The 22,384-nt window shown below is 38.9% G+C and overlaps 1 pseudogene; it reads right to left on the bottom strand.

The window, feature by feature from the left end:
- Positions 1–22,010: 22,010 nt before the first annotated feature.
- Positions 22,011–22,107, bottom strand: LOC130041049 (uncharacterized; annotated as a pseudogene).
- Between the last annotated feature and the right edge of the window lie 277 nt (positions 22,108–22,384).

Here is a 22,384-nt window from a genome sequence, read left to right as displayed (position 1 = left end):
ATTACATAGTAATAATCATTGACCTTTGATTTTTCTATTTAAACCAGGTAATAAAAAATATGGGGCATTGGAAAGGTGTGGAGTGCTGAGTGGTAGGGAGGCAAGCCCTCAAAGGTAACAAAGTTTGGGATCACTTTCATCAAGAATTGACCAATAGTATCCAAGACGATATGAGGGACAATAAAATTGGAAAGAAAGAAAGAAAGAAAGAAAGAAAGAAAGAAAGAAAGAAAGAAAGAGAGAGAGAAAGAATAGGAACGTCAGGTATGAAGGAAAGGGAAAACGTTTGGAAAGAATGTTGAAGAGAACCAAAGATTTAAAATCAACAAAGAAAGAATATATATTAAATATTCTGATATAAATACACTGAGGGTAAGTCCAAGCAATATACTTCAATAAATGCCAGGACTAGAAAGGATACGATGCCTTGAATAGGGTACCATTAGGAAAAGCAGTTTATCAGAAAGCCATCCTTGCTGGTTTTTTCCCTTATTATCTCTTAGAACACAGTACTTGGTACTTGACAATTTGAGTACAAACATGCTTCAGAAATGATACTTCCCATGAATAGCTAATAGTGCTTCTCTAGGGTGGTGGAAGATACAGAATCTTCAATGTTTTTATTACTTTCTGGTTTTTAAGTACATGTACGCGCTGCCTGTTAAATAAAAAAATGGTATATTCTAACTTGAATCAGGAGATTTGATACATTTGTGTGGTAAGTAGGTTCCAGGTTAAAGCTGCTTGTCATATTTCCAAATATTATTTCATGTAATTTTTTCTTCCTAACATGAGAGTATTTTGATAATAGTCAACTTCTGTTTTTAGATCCTAAGAGGAAATAGAAAAATCAAGTCTCAAATATCTAATTACACATTTTTGTCATATTTGTTAATTATGATTTTTCCTACATTAAAGATATTTTATTAGATTTTGGTGCTCATTTATTAAACATTGAGAAGAACGTTTTCCTGGTTGATGAATATAATTCTAATCTAGGGGTTGAAAATAAATTTGCAATATTTTGTGATCACTTTTTAAATGGTCTTTTCTGTTTCTTGTGTGATCAAGTGAAATCCTCTGCTATGTTTAACACGTGTTGTTTGCTGGTTAATATTCAAAGGTTCTGATGAGAATAATTTTTCGTACTTTCGAAATTTCTTTCTGTATTTTACTCATTTCAAACATTTCTTGTCTCTGAAATACAATCACGATTACTCCTATTTTCTTTTTGTTATGTAGTTACTGGTAAATCCTTTCTCTTTAATGGAGTGCTAAAGTGTGCCCTCAAAAATCACCTTCTATCCCATTTTTTGGCTAGCAGTTTTTTCTAAAATAGAATACTGTCTTCATATTGTATATGTGGAACAATTTATTAATAACCTTATTGTACTGTTTTATTTGGTTTTGTTTGGAATCACATCCACTGTTATTCAGGGCTTTCTCTTGGGTCTGCTCTCCATAACTTACTGTACTATGCTGCTTGCTACAGAGCCCAGATTTCATTACTGTCTATATACTTCTTTTTCAGTTCTATGATACATATTTTTCATGATATTTTCTGTACACTTCCTCCTATGTAAATCATATGAAATAGAAAAATTATATTCATGTATGCATTATTATTCTCAGAATTATTAGTAACTTCACAGTAGATAAACAACGTAAGGCACAGAGTTTAAATAAAATTTTCCTTCCAAAAACATTTCTTGGGAGAAACTCAAGTAGTCATTTTTGAAGTGGATCAAAAATGAGGGTAACCTTCAGTGCATCCACATGATTAAGTCGTATGTGAACCGAAAGTAACAGGTACTCATCGCACAAGTCAAATGGAAACCTGATGATTACAATGGTAATAGTTGTAAAGACCAAAAATGCTTATATTAATGTAAGGTATCTTTCTTCCGGTTTCTGGCCTTGTAGTGATCATGCAGGGTCCTGGACAAAAGAACACATGCTTTAGTTTGTGTAACATGGAAATTCCTAAGGGACAGAGATATATAGTACTGGAGGGGATAATGCACTTGCCTTGTACACAGCCAATCCAGTTGAATCTCTGTCACAGCATACAATCTCCTGAATGTTATAAGGGGTTACTCCAGAGTGTAGAGCCAGGAAGAACCAAGATCACTGTCAGTTATTGGTCCATACTCTACACCACCCCATGCCCCTCCCAATAAAAATTATTGGAATATATGAAATCTTTTTGCCATTTCTGGGCCTCAGGTTTCTTCTTGTCCAGAGAATGTTTCCCATTCTCTTATACTTCCTAGTTTGAAAAAGCTTCCATTCTCAGAGATATCATAGGAGTCAATAGGATAGCAAGCTACAGGCTTTTCTAGGGTAAGGAGAGACTATCTGTAAGCAAGAAATCCAGGTACAGACACAATCACCTGGTTCTTCTACAGTTCTGTGTTCACTTTGGGAGCACGATACCAAATACACAAAGTGCCAAAATGTTCCCGGCTTTGAATCACCCCAAATTGTTGGAATTTTGGAAATTCAGTTGACTGTTGTTACTAGAAGCATCTTGATGGCTTAAAATTTAAGTTCATATTGTTCCTCTCAGTGTTGAAGGAGATTATTATTCTCACAGATTTTGTTTATCACCCTCTTGTTCCTTACAGAAAATTTTCAAATTCCATCTTTATTGGGAAAAGCACATACTCTGCAGCTTTCCCTTCCCATGGTTAAGGATGCAGCTTCCATAACAGGAAGTGTCTGCAAATACTCCAGTGTATCTGCTCCAGCTGGTATTTCTGCTTGGCTCCTGCCCTCAGCCTCTGGCACCTCTTTCCAACCACTGATGGGTAGTGCCTATCTTTACCAACATTTCAGCACAACAATGCTATCTGGAGTGTTTCACCAGAGTCATATATCCACCTCAGCTGCTTCCTACCCGAGTGTTTTGGAATGGGATATTGCAGTAAGTACTGAAGAGAGGTCTTCCATGGGAGACTTTACTGTGACTGTCCTTGCCCAAGACACCGCTGTCTCTTCCATGTCTATGGCAGCTCGCTATGAGAAAATCCTAGATACCAACAACACGGTGTCTGTGTACCCATCACTTTCTGCCAGTCTTGTTGAGAGAACACCATGTCTGGTTCCACGTCAGAGACGAAGCCTGTCACTTCCCTACCAGGAACGAAGCCAGGTGTATTACAATCATCAAGGCACTCTGGTAACTCTCCTTTCTGGCCTGCAGTCCTATGGCTCCATGTCATACATAGGTCAAAATGGCTCTGCCCCCCCAAGCTTACAACAACTCATCTAGAGAAATATTTATGGCTCTGAAGGAGGTCCAGCCGCCAAATAACCAAATACCAGCCTCCTCCTCTGGAATCGACTTCTCTCTGTCTGCTCAACCCATCACAGAATCGAGTTATCAAGGTGAGTAAAACGGAGAGAAGGGAAGGAAAATTCAAAAATCGGGATCAAAAAAGAGGAAAACTGTCCTTAGACAGTTGGTATTCATATACACTGAGATTTTTAAGTTTATGAAAAGAACTTAACTAAACTCAGTTCATGCTTACTTCCGTAACTCCTTTTACAGCATGTTATTTTCACTCTCAACATAAGAGCTCCTAATGGAGATTGGAAGGTATGATGTTAAATAGACATCTAGGTTTCATATCATGAAACTTCAGGAGCACACAAAAGAATGCGACATTTTTCCCTAGTTATTTCATTTATTTTTTTAATTTTTATTAGTTAAACATAAGGAGGGACAGATGTAGACTTAAAATTATTGTGCTTGGTTTCATTTATACAATGATGTAGTGCCTATCCCTCCACCAGTGCCCATTCTCCAGCACCACGGTTCCCAGTATTCCTCCGACCACCATAACCCCCATCCCACTCAACCTCTGTGGCAGGGAATGCCACATTTTTCACATTCTATTTCAGCAGTCCTCAAGAATTACCACAATAAATGTAAAAAACATGTCTTAAACTAGTATTTCGTTATTTTCTTAAGAAGTTTCAGAACTCTTATTGTAATGGTACACTTTAACTTTCCCTTCCATTAATGAATAGCAAGGTTCTGAATACACTTATGGTTCAGAGATTCTGACTCAAATCATGAAACCTAGAATCTGTACTCCAGCACAAATATCATGCTGAAGTAGTGCTTCATTCACACTCTTATTCTATGATATTAACGTCCTCTTATTTTTCCATGAAAGTGAATAAATTGCGAGTACAATACATTACAATGCTAAGCTCTGTATGGCATTTATTAGTTTGAAAATCTATAATTTTTTAAAAAAAACCTTCTGTTTGGAGGACGTTGAAGTTGTGTCAGAGACCGAAGGGCTCAGGGATTACTCCTGGATCTGTGCTAGGGATCACTGCTGAAGATGCTTAGGAGATCATAAGTGATACGAAAGATCAAACTGAGGTCAGCTGTGTGCAGGGCCATTGCCTTACTAACTGTACTATCCCTCTGTCCCAAGTCTCTTATTTTTCAAGTTAGTTTACACAGAAACACTTTCAAAAACAAAGAAAACCAAAAAACAAGAGCACCACATGACAAACAGTAAGAACTACAATATTTACCTCCAATCTTCAAGCACAGGGACTTGTCCATTTTCCTTAGAATAGCCAGTAACAAAGCCTTGCCTATTGCTGGTAGGTGCACTGTTGTTGCACCATTAGTTTTGTGGAGTGAATATCTCATTTCGCAGGCACTGATTTCTTCCATGGTTCTTTTAAGTGTTGAATTTTCTGGGGAGGAAGACTTCCCAGGCATTGCAACCTTCAGGGAAGACATTTGGTCTGCAACAAATTTCCGAATTGCCCCCATGTTTCAGTAGCAGGATTCAAAGACCTGAGTGTAATCCAGCACCTGAGCTTCGGGAAGTTCCCATAATATCTCCAGCCAAAGTAACCTGGCGCTGACCCCAACTCCAACTCAGGAACAAAAAGTTAAGAAATTTGATCAAATGAAAACTGGGCTTTCAAAACCTCTGGAGACCTACCAGATGCCAGTAGACTTAGATCAATGCAAAGATCTGCAGGTAATGAACACCACTGACACAATCACTCTGAAGCAGGTGCAAGAAAACTCAAGTGGAACTAAGGAGACCTCCCATGCAAAACAGAACAACAAAAAGGAGGCTTCTGAAACTCTTGAGGGAGAACCCAAGGCCACAATCCAGCCAAACGTCCGAGAATGCATGCTAAGCAGAGCGGGGATTTTTCGTAATGCTGCAGTCCGTGATAGGTGTCCTAAGACCAAAGCCAAAACTAACAGCAAATCTCAAAAAGCTGCCTCCAGCAGTATCAGCAAGACAAAGAGCCATGGGCAGGAGAAGATAAAAAAACACCAGTGAAAACTCTAAGAAAGCTAAGGAGTGTAAGCAGCCAGGGAACAAGGTCAAGGCAGAAGAAAAGCCCACCATTGGCAAGAGGAAACGCAAGGAAACTCAATCTGAGCTTTGCCAAGAGGCAGTTAAAAAGCCCTGCTGCTACCTAGGCATACACATGCTGGATTCTGTCCAAGTGTTTCATGCTTTGGGGAAGGAAAGTGATCCAAAACTTGGAATCTCTTCCTCCTAGGTCCTGAGTACTCAAAGAAGCCTAAAGATGGCAAGCCATCCTCAGCTGTCAAGCTATGGCTAGGTGCTACACAGGATGGAAAAGGCCTTGAGAAATCTCAGGTCAAAGCACATAAACCAAGTAGCAGTGCTGAAAAACGCTCATCGCCAGCAAAGTCTGACCTGCCATATCCTGGGAAGGTCAAATTGGTACCTTTGCCTTTTCTTACCATGGAGAATCCACAAGCTGGACCTCTTCCTCGGAGACGACAATCTGTGTCCTCACATGGTCCTGCTGCAGCTTACCATGCCAAGCCTGGCTCTACCAATGCAGCTCAGCCAACCGCTGCCAATTCTTCCTGGTCAACCACTGCATTTTTGTCGGGTTCTGCCAAACCTGCTCAGTCCATTTCAACCAACCCATCTCGACAAGGTTTGCAGAACCCTAGTAGCCGACCTATTCGTCTCCCCGCAGCTTCTAGACCTGCTCCCTACAACAGCACCTGGCACTTCTCTCCAGCGTGAACCTCCTCCAGTCTCTGTGAACCAGCGGCAGTAGCCACCCAAACGTCAGAGTCAGTTTCTCCTCCAAGACTTCCGTTTCCAACCGATTCCATGGAGAAAGCCCAATGTTCCCGAGCCAGACATGTCAAAGCCCATCACCAAAGAGCATAGACCAGAGCGTGAGGCTATGAAAAGGAAGGCTCAGCATGAGCGTGAGAACACTGCCAAACTCACCTCTTTGGGGGAAAGTGTAGTACTTTATTGAGAGGGAAAAGAGATGGACATCTCTCTCTACTATGGCTACGTAATGGGAGTAGCTGGAATGGTAGGTTCCATTTGAGGTACCAGATGGTTTTCCTAGGCAAACACTGACATGCCATACACCATTTATTTATTCTAATATATTTTTTCAAATTAAAGAGATGCATCATAGTTAATTCTTTGTTAATAAAAATTCTAAATTTTGAGATGCTGCCTATTGTGGTTGTTTTGGGGAGTGGCTGGGGGTCGAAGGATGGGATGGGAAAGAATGGGAAGTTAGAGACAGGAAAAAGGATGAATAGACAAGACTCTACGAAATACAAACTTAGTCCAGGGTTATAAAGCCCATCATAGGAGAAATTGCATGGGCCTGATGAAGAGTGGGGTAGGGTCAGAGGAAGAGTATAGCTGACAGGGCATTTTCTCTGCAACCAAGAAGTTCTCAGTTCATTTCTTGCAGACTTTGATGGTCCCCAGAGACCGACCAGATGTGGAACTTGAGCACAGAGCAGGGAGAAAGTACAGTCAAGTATGCCTATCCCTGGTGTCCTCGAAATAAAATTGGACAAATGGCACAGTCTGCAGTTTTCGGTTAATAGAATAAATTTGGAATAGGCTGAGAAAGTCTGATGAGTCTAAGATGACCAGAAGAAAAGTAAAAATTCTTCAATGGACGCTCTGTTTACGTCTCATGGCCACCTTTGGAAAATAACCAAATTTGAGACACATCACTAAAAGGTTTGGGTGGTCTATCAATAAATGATGGCTGGGGGATGCGAACACAAACACTGGGGAATAAACCTACCAGATGAGTGATCAATGCCCTCAGAGTCATTTAAGTATGACTCTTAACAGGGACAAAGCCAAGAGAACAGTTGCAGCTTTAAGCCTGAATATAGCTCCTGGGAAATGCAAAGATAAGTCACATGTCCTCAGGCCCTCTGTTCAGCACCCCTAGCTGCACAATTTCAATTATTCCCAACAATATTCAGAGTTGCTATCATGGTGACACTTTACTAGTGAGTTTCAACAATGCGGTCCACTGCCTTTATAAGTCTTTGGATTTGTAAACTCCCCAAGTTAGCCAAGCCAGCTTTCAGGAAATTTCTGGTGGGGGGAGCTCAAATTATATTAGCTTGAGGGGCTGGTCTTTGGTCTTCCATGGTTCCTGGTGCCTGTAGCTTTCTCTAAACATCGCTTTTAACTGCAGCTCACAGAAGAACCAACTTTATAAATAGCGTTGTGGCTGCATTGCCATAGGTACCGTACTAAGACATGCGTCCTAGGTCACCACTCCCAAAGCAGTTGGTACCGGTTGACCTTGAGCCTGGAAGGTTGTGGTGGAAAGAGATGGCCCTAGGAGAGTTAATGGAGTGATGGATGGATGGAAAGGAAACCGGGAAGGGTAGAGAAGTGGAAAATTGGTGATCATCATGGGATAGATTGTGGATGTTTTTCAAATAAGTTAAAATATTTTTTTGTAAAGGAGATTCAAGACAAACATACAAAAATAAGATAGGTTCCAAAGAACAGGTTACATATAAGACCGAGAGAGCTAAAAAGGGCTGGCATTCCTTCTGGAGCTTTCAATCATACCATTTACTAAAGATGTTATTTTCACATCACTTACCTGTGGAGAGGAATAGTGAGAAACAGAATGCCACCGGAAAAGCAAACTGGGAGACCACCTTCAATAAAAGCCAGGTGGAAGGTGTTCACATGGATCCCAAGTGCAAATATATGTCAACAGGATCACATATTTAACTAACTCTGCTTGGTACCAGTAACTACTTTGTTGAATATGGGGGGAAATGAACGCAGTTTATGATTGACCTGAGACTAACCAGTTAATACATTTTCCCAGGAAAGGGTAGTTGACTGGCTGGGAACAGAAAAACGTGAAGAGTGTTTTGCTACCTTTAATGTATGGCTGGAGGGAATTGATCTCAGTAATCTCTTAAAACTAACAAGCTTCAACTCTCTTGAAGGAATGTTGTATTCACTGAGGAAAAAATGTTGGGAGAAAAGTCTGAACTGATGGGAAAAGAGACAATAAGTGTGAAAGGAGGGCTTGAAATTTGGGTTCCTCTGAAAACAAAGCTTGAAACAAGAAGATCTGGGGGTAACATGATATACTGGGAATGGGATCTGAGCAGGAAAAGAGTGATATCAGGGATGTGAACAAGGGAAATCCAGGTTAAGGAAGACTTAGCTAGCTGACTACCCCATGGTCAACATGGTTCCAAGACTACAAGAAATTACAAGAAATTTACTTTAATTTTCTTTCCTTTATATGGTCAATTACAACATGAATTCTGTGCCTACTTCAAGCAGAATTTTTCTTTCTCAATATTCTGTTCATTTGTGTAAGCATCTTAAACAACTGCTGGATAACAGAATTATTTGATGAGACTTATTTTTTACTTTAATGTTTGGTTGAGATTGCTGAAAACTGTGCCTAAAGTGAAGTTTGTCCTGATTGGTACAAGTAGAGAATGGAGGTCTAGGGATGGAATTAGAGATTATAGGGTACCACATTCAGTTCCTAATAAAACAAGTAAAGGACAGTGTCCCAAATAGATTATTGAAAAAGATATTCCTCTCTATTTAACATGTAAATTCAGAATTTTCTATATTAAATTAAAAATGAAAGAATGTTCCTATATTTGGTCTTTTAAAGACATTCCAGGTTGGTTAAGGAAACAAACACTCCCTGTGAAATCATAACAACTTAATCATAAAAACCAGATTACTACATAAATTTCCAACAATGTCAGTGCTAAGAATTATTTCCCTGGATCTCACTAGTGTACATGATAGTCATATGAATACACCTGTGTGGATACATCGCTGGTATCTAATTTAGAGAATAGATATATAGAGATTAGATCACATAGCTGAGTGTGATCTCAACTTTTCTACACACTCCCATGCCCCACACACCCAAAGACTTGTACTGATCCTTATAGATCCATGACTTTTCCTCCTCCCCTCTCCCAGAGTCTATTAAAATTTCTTTTCAAGTACTAATGTAATACGCTTTAGAAAATATTGAGTTAAACTTAATTGTTGTCATTTAGCTTTTAGATAGAGAACCAAGAAAATCTTATTAAAAGTGTATTTTGGTATTCTTTGAAAATGGTAATAAGTACATTATCATTGAGTCCCTGAATATGCATTATATAAAGTATTTTGTGAGGAATTCCATATACAAATCAGTACTCGAAGAAATAAATGACTTCTCTGAATGAGAATGAACTGGGACATTTCAAAGTATCAATCAGTGAATCAAAGATGAATCATAGCATTCAATAGAAAAAATGATCTTGATGTAATCTAGTCAACACCATTACATTTTATACTTATACCAGCTCATAGTACTTTTAATTTTTTAATTTTTATTTATTTATTTTTATTAGTGAAACACCATGAGGTGCAGTTGTAGACTTACAAACCTTTCTGCTTGGGTTTCAGTTATACAAGAGTCAAGTACCCATCTCTCCACCAGTGCCCATTCTCCACCACCAAGGAACACAGTGATCCTCCCACCCCCCATCTCCCCCACTCCGCCCCACCTCAGGGCATTCCCTTTTGCTTTTTCTTTGTTTTAGGGTGTTGTGGTTCGCAATGGAGGTCAATACTATTACATTTTCAAAGAAGAACATAGGCTCCTATATGTTCAAGACACTACTACTGTCCTGCGGTTCTTCCCAGCATGTACCCTGCTCCAAGCCAGCCCTTTGGAAATATGCTGGGAAGGACAACTGGATGTTAATTTCCTCACTCTGACCTGGAAGACTCTTGCTGATTCTCAGCCACATCAACTATTTCATTTGTTGCCTGATATCACCTCCTGTCCTTTATTTTTTTTTAAATATTTGATTTGTTTCTGGAATATAAAGAAAAAAATTAAATGGACGAATAAAACAAAAGCAAAATCAAACCTTTACACTCTGACATCAAAATCGTCCTTATAGGAGGGAAATTAAATGACTGAAATGGGTAGGGGAATGTTGTTATTTGGTTGTGGACAGTAGCTGGATATTTGACAGTGCATGGAGTATGAATACAGAGTCGCTGAGATGAGGAACTCTGTACTTGAAGCGAATACAGTTTGTAAACTAGTCATCACAATTATATGTCCATATGAAATTTATCTACATATGCTTTGTGCCTGCCTTGCACGCATGTGTTATGCATTCCTTTATCATGGCCTCAGAAATGTATCTGAGGGCACTCGGAAATTAGTTGAGCACCAAGTATGGGGAGAGAAGTAGTAAAGAATTGGAGGAGGAAGAAATATGAGTTGGAGCTTAAGAGCCGTGTAAGAGGAATATGTAGATATGTATGTGTGTATAAATACACATATATATGTGTATATATATATATATATATATATATATATATATATGGGCTGGAGCCATAGCACAGTGGGTAAGACATTTGCCTTGCATGCGGCCAACCTGGGTTCGATTGCTCTGCTCCTCTCAGAGAGCCCGGCATGCTACTGAGAGTAACCCTCCCTCATGGCAAAGCCTGGCAAGCTACCTGTGATGTATTCAACATGCCACGAACAGTAACAAAAAGTCTCACCATAGGGACGTTTCTGGTGCCCGCTCGAGCAAATCAGTGAACAATGGGAGGACAGTGCTACGGTGCTATGGCTAATTCAAACGTTGTTTATGCAAAATTTGAAAGAATCCTATAAATATTCTATAAAACTGATTACACCTATTAAATTAATATAACTTTAAATAGTGTTTAGAAATGAGGTTGAAGAATTTTAAGGCTATAGAAAGATATTGACAATATATCAAGAAACACATGGATATTTGAGGAGGAAGAACACGTAGCAGTTGTCCTTTCTTAAGGTTATTTTTTTGTCTTTAATAGCATATGCTTTCCCTGAGTTTTGTTAATAACTTCCGTTTTTTAGAAAGCATCATAATAAATTATATTTTTTAAAAAAGTAAAAAACTTTGTGTTTGTGAGTGGATTCGGTATGTTTGGAACCTGGGAAGTATTTTCCTATGTAAGTTACATTAAACATGATATTTATAACAGAAATACCATCTGCAGTACTATTCACAATGGCCAGAAGAAACTATGGTATACCTACTCAATTGAGTACTACGCAGTTGGCAGGAAACTTACATCATGAAATTTGCTTCTAAATGGATGTACAGGGAAGATTATCATGCTCAATGAAATCAGTCAGAAGGAAAGGGGTATACTGATTGGACTGCCTCATTTTTTGGATATAAAAATCCAGAATATGAGACTAATACCCAAAGATAGCAGAAACACAGGCCAGGAGAATTGGTCAATGGTTGGACGCTTGCCACAAGTGCTGAATGCGGCATTTGGAATAAAGAAGGGACCACTATGACAATGATAGTTGGAAGTGATTACTCTGGGTGGGAACTGAGTCCTGAAAGTAGGTAAAGGAATAAACGTGATAACCTCTCCCTCTCTGTATTACAATCCATAATGCTCAAAGGATGAGAGAGAGAGATAAAGAGAGAGAGAGAAGTGCCTGCCATAGTGTAGAGACAGCGTGCTGTCAGGTGGGGTTTGGGGTTGGGAGAGGGAGTGGTGGGAGAGAAACTGGGGACATTAGCAATGGAACTGTATACTAGTGGAGGTTAGGTGTTAAAATATCCTATGATTGAAACTGAATCATGAAAAGGTTTGTAATTTGTGTCTCCTGCAGATTCAATATAAAAACATGATATTTTGTTTCTACCACCATGACTAACCTATGAATTTGCTGAAATTTATTTTTATCACCTTGGCTGGGCTCATTTCATGGATGTCTGTATGGTAAATTTTTTTTTCATTTTATGCGGACTGAAGAGACAAAAATCATAGGGTAGGGACTTCTGGTGGAAGGAGAAAAGAGCACAAAACACCCTGTTGACCACAGCTCAGCAGGGTCACCTAACTTGCGTGATGACAGACCTCCTTCACTGATTTCTTCTTTTGTAACGTGGAAAAATGAAAAGACTTTGCAGGCTGACAGGGGGTTGTCCCCTCCAGTTCACACTGTTTTCATTTCGATCAGAATTGTTTAAAGATTATTTGAAAAATTTGGAGCTTAATGATTTGTTCTCACATATTTCCCCTACATGGTGTCAGTGGGCATTGATCCAGGAAGGCCAGCATGAAAAAGTTGAGGTGTATGTCTTAACCACCAATGCCAACACTACTGTAAGTATGGAACCCAGAGTACAATAGTAAAACTTCAAAATGTGTTTGTCAAGAAAATCGGTGGGAATGCAGGGAGAAATGGGTAATTTGTTGGTGGAGGGATGCAGACACTGGTGGTGTGATTAGAATTGGAATATTGTATGACAAAGCTCCATTTTAAATGACTTTGAAAATCAAAATTGCCTAAATTTAAAATAAAAGAGAAGTCAACTTATGTCTATATTTCAAGAAAGCTTGTCTTGGCAAATTTTGGCAGGGAGACCATAGTTGGTAGAGAGAGAGAGAAAGAAAGGGAGAGTTGACAGTTGGGAAGAGAAGCCTGGATATAATGGAAGAGATAAAAGCTGATCTTAGAAATTTGGAGCCATCAGAGTTTAGAGAGTTAAATGGTGAGAACATTACAGTTTAGATACTTAAATAGTGAGATTGGTTTCAGTCATCAGCACTGTATACATATAAAGATTTCAAACACCTCACAGATATTCAGGCTATAGTAACTAACAAGGGAAGCCTTTTTTTCCTGAAGCTCTATGTAAGGATAATATATTGCTAGGAACAATGATAAGAAGTTGGTTCTCTTTTTCACAGATTAATACATTAGAGATGAAAACTTTAATACAAAGGAATCCATCATCTTGTCCTGTTTCTCTGTTTTCCTGTCATCATTCCATTCTCCCCCATGACCCTACCTAATCATGGCTCTCCACATTACTCAGCAGTGTTACCACATAGCCTCAGATCATGTGTTAACTGCCCGTAGCTCACAGTTCTCATGTTTGCCCCCCATCCAAGCCAGAGCCATCCTTCTGAAACCAAGAATATTTGCTGAAGGCCCGTTCTTCCTTGAAATGGCAGTCATGGTTTACCTCTTCTTAATCATTGTGTTTACATATTTAGATGAATGTCACTATACTAGTGACAGGTATTTTCCAAACTAAGAAAAGCATAAACTTTTCCCTTTTCCCCACGAATTTTGGGCAAGTTATTTTCTATCCACTGCTAATTATATGTGATAATAAGGAAATAGATCTGAGGTAAAAACAAGTACATTTGTCAATTTGGTGCCATGACTAGTCAGTCTGAGTATAAGTATATATTTCTAGAAAAAAAAAAGCAGAAGAAAAGGAGTTGGTTGCTAGCAAAGAATGCCAGACCTCTGCCAAGAAATCCTTTGAAAACAAAAATTCTGATTATGGACTGAACATGATTACCACTCAATGCCTCTTTTGCAGACCACTACACCCAAAAGGAGAGAGAGAAAAAAAGGGAATGCCCTGCCACAGAGGCAGGTTGGGATGGGGGGGATCTGTGTGGGAGGGTTACTGGAATACATGGTGGTGGAAAATGGGCACTGGCGGAGGAATGGGCATTTGATCATTGTATAATCGAAACCCAAGAACAAAAATTTGTAAATGTACAACTGTACATTATGGTGTTTCACTAATAAAAATTTTTAAAAAATAAAATAAAATAAAAATTATTTCGTCTGCCAGAGATCAGCAGATGGGAACCTGAGTGAAGGCAAAAGATTAAATCGGTTGACTTTTATTTTTCCTTGACTATATTAATTTGATTTTGGAGTCAATTTATATGACAGTTCATTAAGACACAGAAATTTCCAGCACTTCTCTTGTTTAAAAGTATAGTGTTACACCATATCTCTCTCACATTATTTTTATTTCTGATAGTTTGACACAAAAGATAAGTCAAAATCATAGATAAATGTAAATTATTTAAATACTGTATTGATTATTTAAAATTACATTATAGAATTACTAGAATTTCATGAATTTTAAGATTATGGATAATCAACATGCATGTATCACATTACACTCACAATTGAAAGGCCTCCTTTGTCATTCATTATTGTTCAGTTTTTCCACTTTGATAACACCTTTCCATCTGGTAACTAAATAGTCTTATAGTTCTAAAGTTTGTTTTTATGGCTTTGAAAAAATCCAAATTATACAATTTTTAACATTGGATGAAACTAGAGGATATCATGCATGTAAAGTTAGCCTTAAGGAAAGGAACAGATACAGAGAGATTTTTCTCATATGTGGGATGTAAATACACACAGCAAGGTCGCAACAAAGGTTCAAGGGCAATGTAAGGGGAGAACTGATCCACACAATTGAGTCAGGGGATTGGGACTGAGGGATTCTGGGGTTTTGGGGGGAGAGGGAGGGTTTATTTTTTGAGAGAATGAGGAGTGTCTTGTTGGAATAATGTGTATGAGGAACCATTGTTAATTGAATTATAAATCATAGAATATTAATATTGTTTTAGACGTTTGTCTGTCTCATTTTATTCTTTTAATTTGTTTTCTCCATATGCCACATATGCATGAACTTGTATGATGCCTATCTCTCTCTGCCTGGCTTATGTCACTAAACATAATATCCTCATGTTATGCTTTTTTATACAAATAATAAGAATATTTCACTTCATACAACTGAGTAGGATTCCATTGCTTTACACCCTTTCATTTTCAAAATTTGGGGTTTAAAACATACAAATATTGATTTTAACAATGCTCTGGTGTTTTAAAATTTTTAGTTCAGTGAAGAAAAGGTAAAGGCCCTCCCGTTGATCGTCGATTTGCTCGAGCGGGCCCAGTAACGTCTCCATTGGAGACTTTGTTGTTACTGTGTTTGGCATATCGAATACTCTCGGTAGCTTGCCGGGCTCTCTGAGAGTGGCAGAGGAATCGAACTCGGGTCAGTCATGTTGACCGCTTGTAAGGCGAACGCCCTACCGCTGTGAAGAAAAATAGATTTTATTGAACAACACTTAGAAACTTGTGAAACAGGCATTGGGTGGAATGGAATGGAATATATGTTCAAGAGAGACCACTCGTTTTACAAAGCAAGCAAAGAGTGACATACAGAAAGAAAGCACGGTATTTCTTTAAGGAAGAACACAAGCTTGAGGACCAAGCCCACTCTGGTAGTTTAGGAATAAGAACTTGGAGTGGTATGAACTTAACTTGTACACTTTAGGGGAGAACCTGAGTGAAACAAATAGAAGTACGTTCAGGAGAATGATAAACTGGAGTCTATACTTGGAGTGAGGAGGGTAGAGAGTTCTTTGGGGAGATCTGGACTATGGAGAACAGTAATATTATAACATTAATGATAGTATCTTACCGTGGGATTCCAAAAAAATCTTTAACAGTGGTGTCAGAAATGATAACATTCTTAGGTATTTGGATTTCCTGTGGAAACTACTGGGAAGCTGAGTTTATGCTCTGGATGCCTCTGCCTGAAACAAGGTCAACAAATCATGAATGAAAAATTACAAGTTACATGGATCAAGGATTCTGATACCAGTGGAAGGCTAGCTTTTGGGTGGACAATTTCTACTGCTGGCCTGATGTAGATTCTGATCCTGGGATACGTAACAGAAAGGAGGTAGTGACAGGTATCCTCAGAAGTGAAGCCTCTGAGACAGAATTCATTCATACCAACTTATGGCATGAATGTTTGCTCATGGCTGCTACCATTATAACATGCCATTCAATGATTCTGTGGTTTCAATTTACTGTGTCAATGTAAAGATGAAGTTTCTAAATCGAAGGTAAAAATCTGAGGCCCTCAAGATGATGAATTATGGAGGGGGGGTGGAGCTGGAGCTATAGTACAGCAGGTAGGGCATTTGCCTTGCACACGGCCTACCCAGGTTAGATTCCCAGCATCCTGTATGGTCCCCCCAAGCACCGTGAGGAGTAATTCCTGACTGCAGAGCCAGGAGTAACACCTGTGCATCGTCAGGTGTGACCCAAAAACGCAAAAACAAAAAGATGATGCCTTACCTTTAGATATTTTGCAGTCAAATAGAAACAGCCAGGAAGCTCACCAGAAAAGAGTTCTCCTGGGTCGAAAACATCATCACCTCTGGCGTGAGAGCATAGAGAAAATAACGTTTCCATTTTATGCCATGTTAAAGCAAGCCAGACATGATCTTGGAAAGTTTGTCAAAGGAAAGCATGGCTATAGGAAGGATAAGATGACAACTGAATCTTAGAGGTAAAATATACAAGTGAAGAAAAGGTCAAGAAGTAGGCGGTACGATGGTGACCAGGTATACTAAGAAAAGCATTTTTTAAAAAATAAAATGCAATGATACATCAAAAAAGACCTTTTTAAATGTTTAAGAACAGGGATATAACTCAGGGATAGAGCATTTGTCTTCCATTGTATGATGATCTGGGATTGATCCTTAGCATTGCAAACAGCATTATTTTTTAATTTTTAATTTCTTTCTTTCTTGCTTATTTGCTTGCTTGTTTTTCTTGTTTTTTTTTTTTTTTGGATCGCACCTGGCTATGCATAGGGGTTCTTTTTAATTTTTAAAAAAATTATAATTTTTATTTTTTACCTGTGGTTTAAAATGAAATCTAAAATATTTTAGAGTAAATATATGTGAAGAAGAATAAAATTCACGGGAACTATTTAGTGTTCTTAACGATACAGCAGTCAGAATTTTGAGGTTAATTTTATGGGTAGTGCATAAATAATTTTTCCCCATTATGTGGGCTGTGTTTTTATGATGGTCACCATTTTTTCTAAGTTGCAGAAACGTCTTAGTTTAATGTAGTCTCATTTGTTTATCTTCATTTCTTCTTCCTTGGTTAGTGGTGTTTCATTCTAGAAGTTTCCCTTAGCTTTAATGTCATGGAGGGATCGTCCCACATTTTTCTCCATATATCTTAAGAATTCAGGTATGATATTGAGGTTTTTAATACATTTGATCTGACTTTGTGCCTGGCACTATAAAGAGGTCTGAGTTCAATTTTTTTTTTTTGCCTGTTGCTGTCCAGGTTTCCCAGCACCACTTGTTGAAGAGACTTCTTTGCTCAACTTCATATTTCTTGAGCCTTTATGAAAGATTAGGTAATAATAATCTGAGGGCCAGCGTCAGGATATTTGACTATATTCCATTGATGTGAGGCCTGTCTTTATCTGAATACATGATATTTTGATTACTACAACTTTGTAGTAGGGTTGCAAGTTGGGGAAGCTGTTCCCTTCTTCTTTTTAACAAATATTGCTTTAGCTTTTCATGGGAGTTTATTGTTGTGTATGAGTTTCAAGAGTATTTAATCTATTTCTTTGAAAAATGTTATGGCTATCCTTATAGGAAGTGCAGTAAATCTTTATAGAGCTTTGGTGTGTATTGCCATTTTGACAGTGTTAATCCTCTCAATCCATGAGCATGGGATGTGATTCCATTTCCTCATATACTCTCTTATTTCGTGAAGTAGAGTTTTTAGGTTTTTTTTTTGTATAGTTCCTTAAAATTTTATCATTTATCACTTAACTTCCCCTTAGTCGTCGATTTGCTCGAGCGGGCGCCAGTAACATCTCCATTTGTCCTTGTCGCGTGCTAGAGTAGCCCAATGGAATCTGTTCGAACCGGGAACATGAAGGGCCTCAAACCGATCTTTTATGATCTTGACGAAGAAGTCTGACCATCTGGAAGGTGGGCGGCCACGCGGTCTTTTGACATCCCATGGAATCCAGTCGGTAACAGCTCTAGTCCAGCGGTCGTCTCTAAATCTCATTACGTGACCAGCCCATCTGATTTTCGACTCCTTGGCATAAGAGACAGCGTCCCTGATTCTTGATCAGCAACGGATGTCAGAACTCCGGATTATCTCTCTCATTTGAGTGAAACCTGATATTCCAAGCATAGCTCTTTCAATTCTTCTTTGGGAGACCTGAATACTGTTCTCATCTTGTTTGCATAGGGCCCAGGTCTCTGAGGCATATGTTAATGCAGGAAGAACAGTGGAATCAAAGAGATGTGCCCGGAGCCGGAGGTTCTTCTTCCTCTTAGCTATTTCTTTGACGTTTTTGAAGGCGTTCCAAGCTGCTCTCTTCCTCCTGCACAGCTCGGGTGCCAGGTCATTTGTCTTGTTGACCTCTCGATCTAGGTACACATAGCTGTTGCATTCGGAGATAGTCCTTCAATTGAGAGTGAATGGGGCATCAGGAACAAGGCTGTTTCGCATAAACATTATTTTCCTAAGATTCAGCTGTAGTCCTACCTTTCCACACTCACAGTCAAAGTTGGCCAGCATTTGTGCCGCTTGGCCGATGTTTGGTGTTATTAAAACAATGTCATCAGCAAAGTGGAGGTGGTGTAGTTGCCGACCATCTATCTTCATTCCCATTCCTTCCCATTCCAGTCGTCGCATGATGTTCTCGAAGGTGGCACTGAAGAGTTTCGGTGAAAGGGTATCACCCTGCCACACCCCTCTCTTGACATCAACGATCACTTCTTTGTAGAATGGTGAGATCCTGCTAGTGAATCTGTAATACAGCTCACGGAGGATCCTGATGTACTGGTCTTGAATGCCCTGATTGGCTAGGGCTTCAATGACCACTTCCGTCTCAACAGAATCAAAGGCCTTCTTTAAATCAATGAACGTTAAACAGCGGCATCTTGAACTCCAGAGAAACTTCAATGAGCTTGGTTATCGTGTGGATATGGTCGATGGTGCTGAATCCTTTGCAGAACCCTGCTTGCTTGCATGGTTGTCCTTCATCTAGTGTTCTGCCAATCCTATTTAGGATGACTCCAGTGAACAACTTGTAGATGACAGACAATAGGCAGATCCGGCGATAGTTGCCAATGCCATGGATGTCTCCCTTCTTGAACAGTAGTACGGTCCTGCTGGTTTTCCTTTGGGACGGAAACTTGCATTCAGACAGGTAGCGAGTGAAGAGCCGAGCCAGTGTATTGATGAGTACTGACTGCAGGTTCTTCAGGTGTTCAGGTCTGACCTTGTCTGGGCCAGGTGCTATTTGTTTCTTTACCAACGAAATGGCGTGTCAGACTTCGGAAGGGAGAACATTGGGAACAACATATCCATCCTGTGGAATTTGGTATGTAGGCAAGTGGACATGGCTATCGAAGTGATTTGAGTAGAAATCATGGTAATCTTCTCCACTGCCGTTCTGGAGGATGTGATGGATCCATCAGGACTTCGGAGGGCAGTCATCTTGGTCTTATAGTTGGCGAAGGACAGGCAGGCATTACGAATACTTTTCCTGGCTTCTGCCGCATCTACCAGTACTTCTGCTCTTCTCTCTTTTAGGTCTTCCTTGATCGCATCTCTGCACTGCTTTGCACGCTCACACGTTAGCTTGCGGTCAGCTGAGGCATGCGCCAAACCATGCTGGCGAATTAGCTCAAGAGTTTTCGAAGATAGGCAATTTTTTGTGGCTATCTCTCTCTTGGCATTCCTCGCACATTCATGGAGGTGCTGAACCAGTGGATTGTATTCCTCGTCAATGTTGTCAACAATGGCAGCTTCCCATGTTGCCGCAATAGTACCAAAGTATAGTTCCTTAACATTTTAGTTGATTCTAATATACTCGATTTTCTGAGGTATTATTGTGAATGGGATTGTTTTTCTCTATCTCTTTTTTTCTCTTTCATTTGAAATATATGGGAAAGCCATGGACTACCAGATATTGATTTTGTAATATGCTACTTTACGAAACAAATCTATTGTTCCCAGGAGCTTTTTTGTAGATTCTTTGGGATTTTCCGAGTATAGTATCATGTCATCTCCAAATAGTAAAAGCTTGAGTTCTTCCTTTTTTATATGGATGCCCTTGATATCTTTTCTTTTTACCGAAATCCTATGGCAAGTACTTCAAGTACTATGTTTTATAGGTGTGGTGAGAGTGGGTAACTTGTTTTGTGCCTAATTGTATTCCGGGATTCTAGCTCATTGATTTCTGCTCCAAGCCTTTAGTTTTCTCCCCGTTGAGAATAATGCTTGCTGTGGGTTTGTGGTAGTTTGTTTTGACTAGATTGAAGAAAGTACTTTCAACTCCCATTTTGTTGAGAGTTTTTCATCATGTATGGGTGCTGGATCTCATCACATGCTTTATCTACATCTATCGATATGATGACATGACTTTTATCTTTATTTTATTGAGGTGGTGTATTCTGTTGATTGACTAGAGAATGTTAAGCCATCCTTGCATCCCCAAGATAAACCTACTTGGGCATAGTGTGTGATCTTTTGTTGAGTTTCTGGATTCTCTTTGCTGGTATTTTCTTGAGAATCTGTGTATCTGTATTCATCAAGGAAATAGGTCTGTAATTTTCATTTTTTGTGGTGTCTCTGTCTGTTTTGAGTATTAGGGTGATCTTTGCCTCATAGAAACTATTTGGGAGCATTTCTGTTTCTTCAATTTCCTGGAAAATCTTGAAAAATGTTGGCAGCAGTTCCTCTTTAAAGGATTGAAATATTTCACTATTGAATCCATATGGGCCAGGGATTCTGTTTGGGGGGATATTTTGACCATCATTTCAATTTCCTTGGTAGTGATAGGTTCAAGTATTCCAAATCTTCTTGGTTCAGCCTTGGGAGGTAATTGGAATCCATTAATTTATCAATTTATTCAAGATTCTCTCATTTCCTGCTGCAAAGATTCTCAAAATAATCTCTGATGATCCTATGGATTTCTGTAGTTTCTATTAGGATACCCCCCTTTGCATTTCTGATTCGATTTATTAGAATTCTTTCTGTTTCTTTGAGAGGCTTCTAGAGGTTTATTGATCTTGTTTATTTTCTCAAATAACAAGCTTTTGCTTTTATTGGTCTTCTGGATTGTATTTTGGGATTCTAGCTCATTGATTTCTACTACAAATTTTATTATTTCCTTGCTCCAGCCTAGTTTGCACTCCTTTTGTTGGTCATTTTCCAAAATCTTGAGCTCTAATTTATTCATGTAGGCCCTTTCTTTCTTCCTGATGAATTCTGGCAGAGCTATAGTCTTTCCTCTTAACACTGCTTTTGCTGTGTCCCACAAGTTCTGCTAGCTCGCGTCCTCATTCTCATTTGTTTCTGGAACCTTTTTATTTCCTCTTTGATTTCTTCTCTAAGCCAATGGTTGTTCATTACTTCCCTTAAATACAATATTTCCTTGCTGAGATTTAGTCTGTATGATCTATTGAGAAGTGACAAAGTAGTGTTGAAATCTCCACCTAGTACTGTTTTGCTATCAATGTTTTTTTTTAAGTCTATTAGAAGTTGTTTTTAAGTATTTTGCTGGTCTGTCATTGAGCATCTACATTGAGGAGGGTGAGTTCTTTCTGATGTAAAGATCCCATGATCGTGAAGAATGACATTCACTGTCTCTTATAACCTTTAGCCTGAAGTCCACGTGGTCTGATACTAGTATGGCTACTCCAGCTTTGTGGAGGTGTTCTTTTCTTGAAGACTTGTTTTCCAGCCTTTTACTTTTAGCCCATGGTTGCTTTGATTGCTCAGATGTGTTTCTTGCAGGCATCAGAATGTTGGGTTCAGTTTTCTAATTCATCTTCCTATTCTGTGCCTCTGAATTGGCACATTTAGTCCATAGACATTGAGAGAGATTGTTGTTATGGGGATTTGTGCTATCTTTATGTAGAATTTTTGTACTTGTGGGGATTGCCTTAGCTTAAAGTAGCCGTGTTAGTTCTTCTTGCAACAAAAATATGGAGCTCTTTACAAGTTTGCATGTCGTCTCTGTGCAAGGACCATGATAATCTCTGTATCATTTCAATTTTAGTATATGTGTAACCAAACCTAGTAGGAGTTAATTTTTCTCTTCTGATTACTTTGAGTGTTGTCCTTACTTACCCTATGGCAGAGAGTGGTACCTAATCAAGGAAAGTATTTCAAAGCAGCTTGATAGATTTAGAACTTTAATGTCCCAGAAAGAAAAATATGGTTTTTACCATATTATCTTTTACCATAATCAAGGCATCAGTTTTACAAAATAATTCTTTTAGAAGATGTTATATGAGTCCTGTTTAATGCACTTCCCTGAAACCTTCATTAATACCATTAAACTAGAGCCTTT

Source organism: Sorex fumeus, unplaced genomic scaffold (genome assembly GCF_029834395.1).
Source record: "Sorex fumeus unplaced genomic scaffold, SorFum_2.1 ptg000095l, whole genome shotgun sequence".
NCBI classification, from domain to species: domain Eukaryota; kingdom Metazoa; phylum Chordata; class Mammalia; order Eulipotyphla; family Soricidae; genus Sorex; species Sorex fumeus.
The sequence above is the reverse complement of the archived record's forward strand: the minus strand, read 5'-3'. Positions and strand labels throughout refer to the sequence as shown.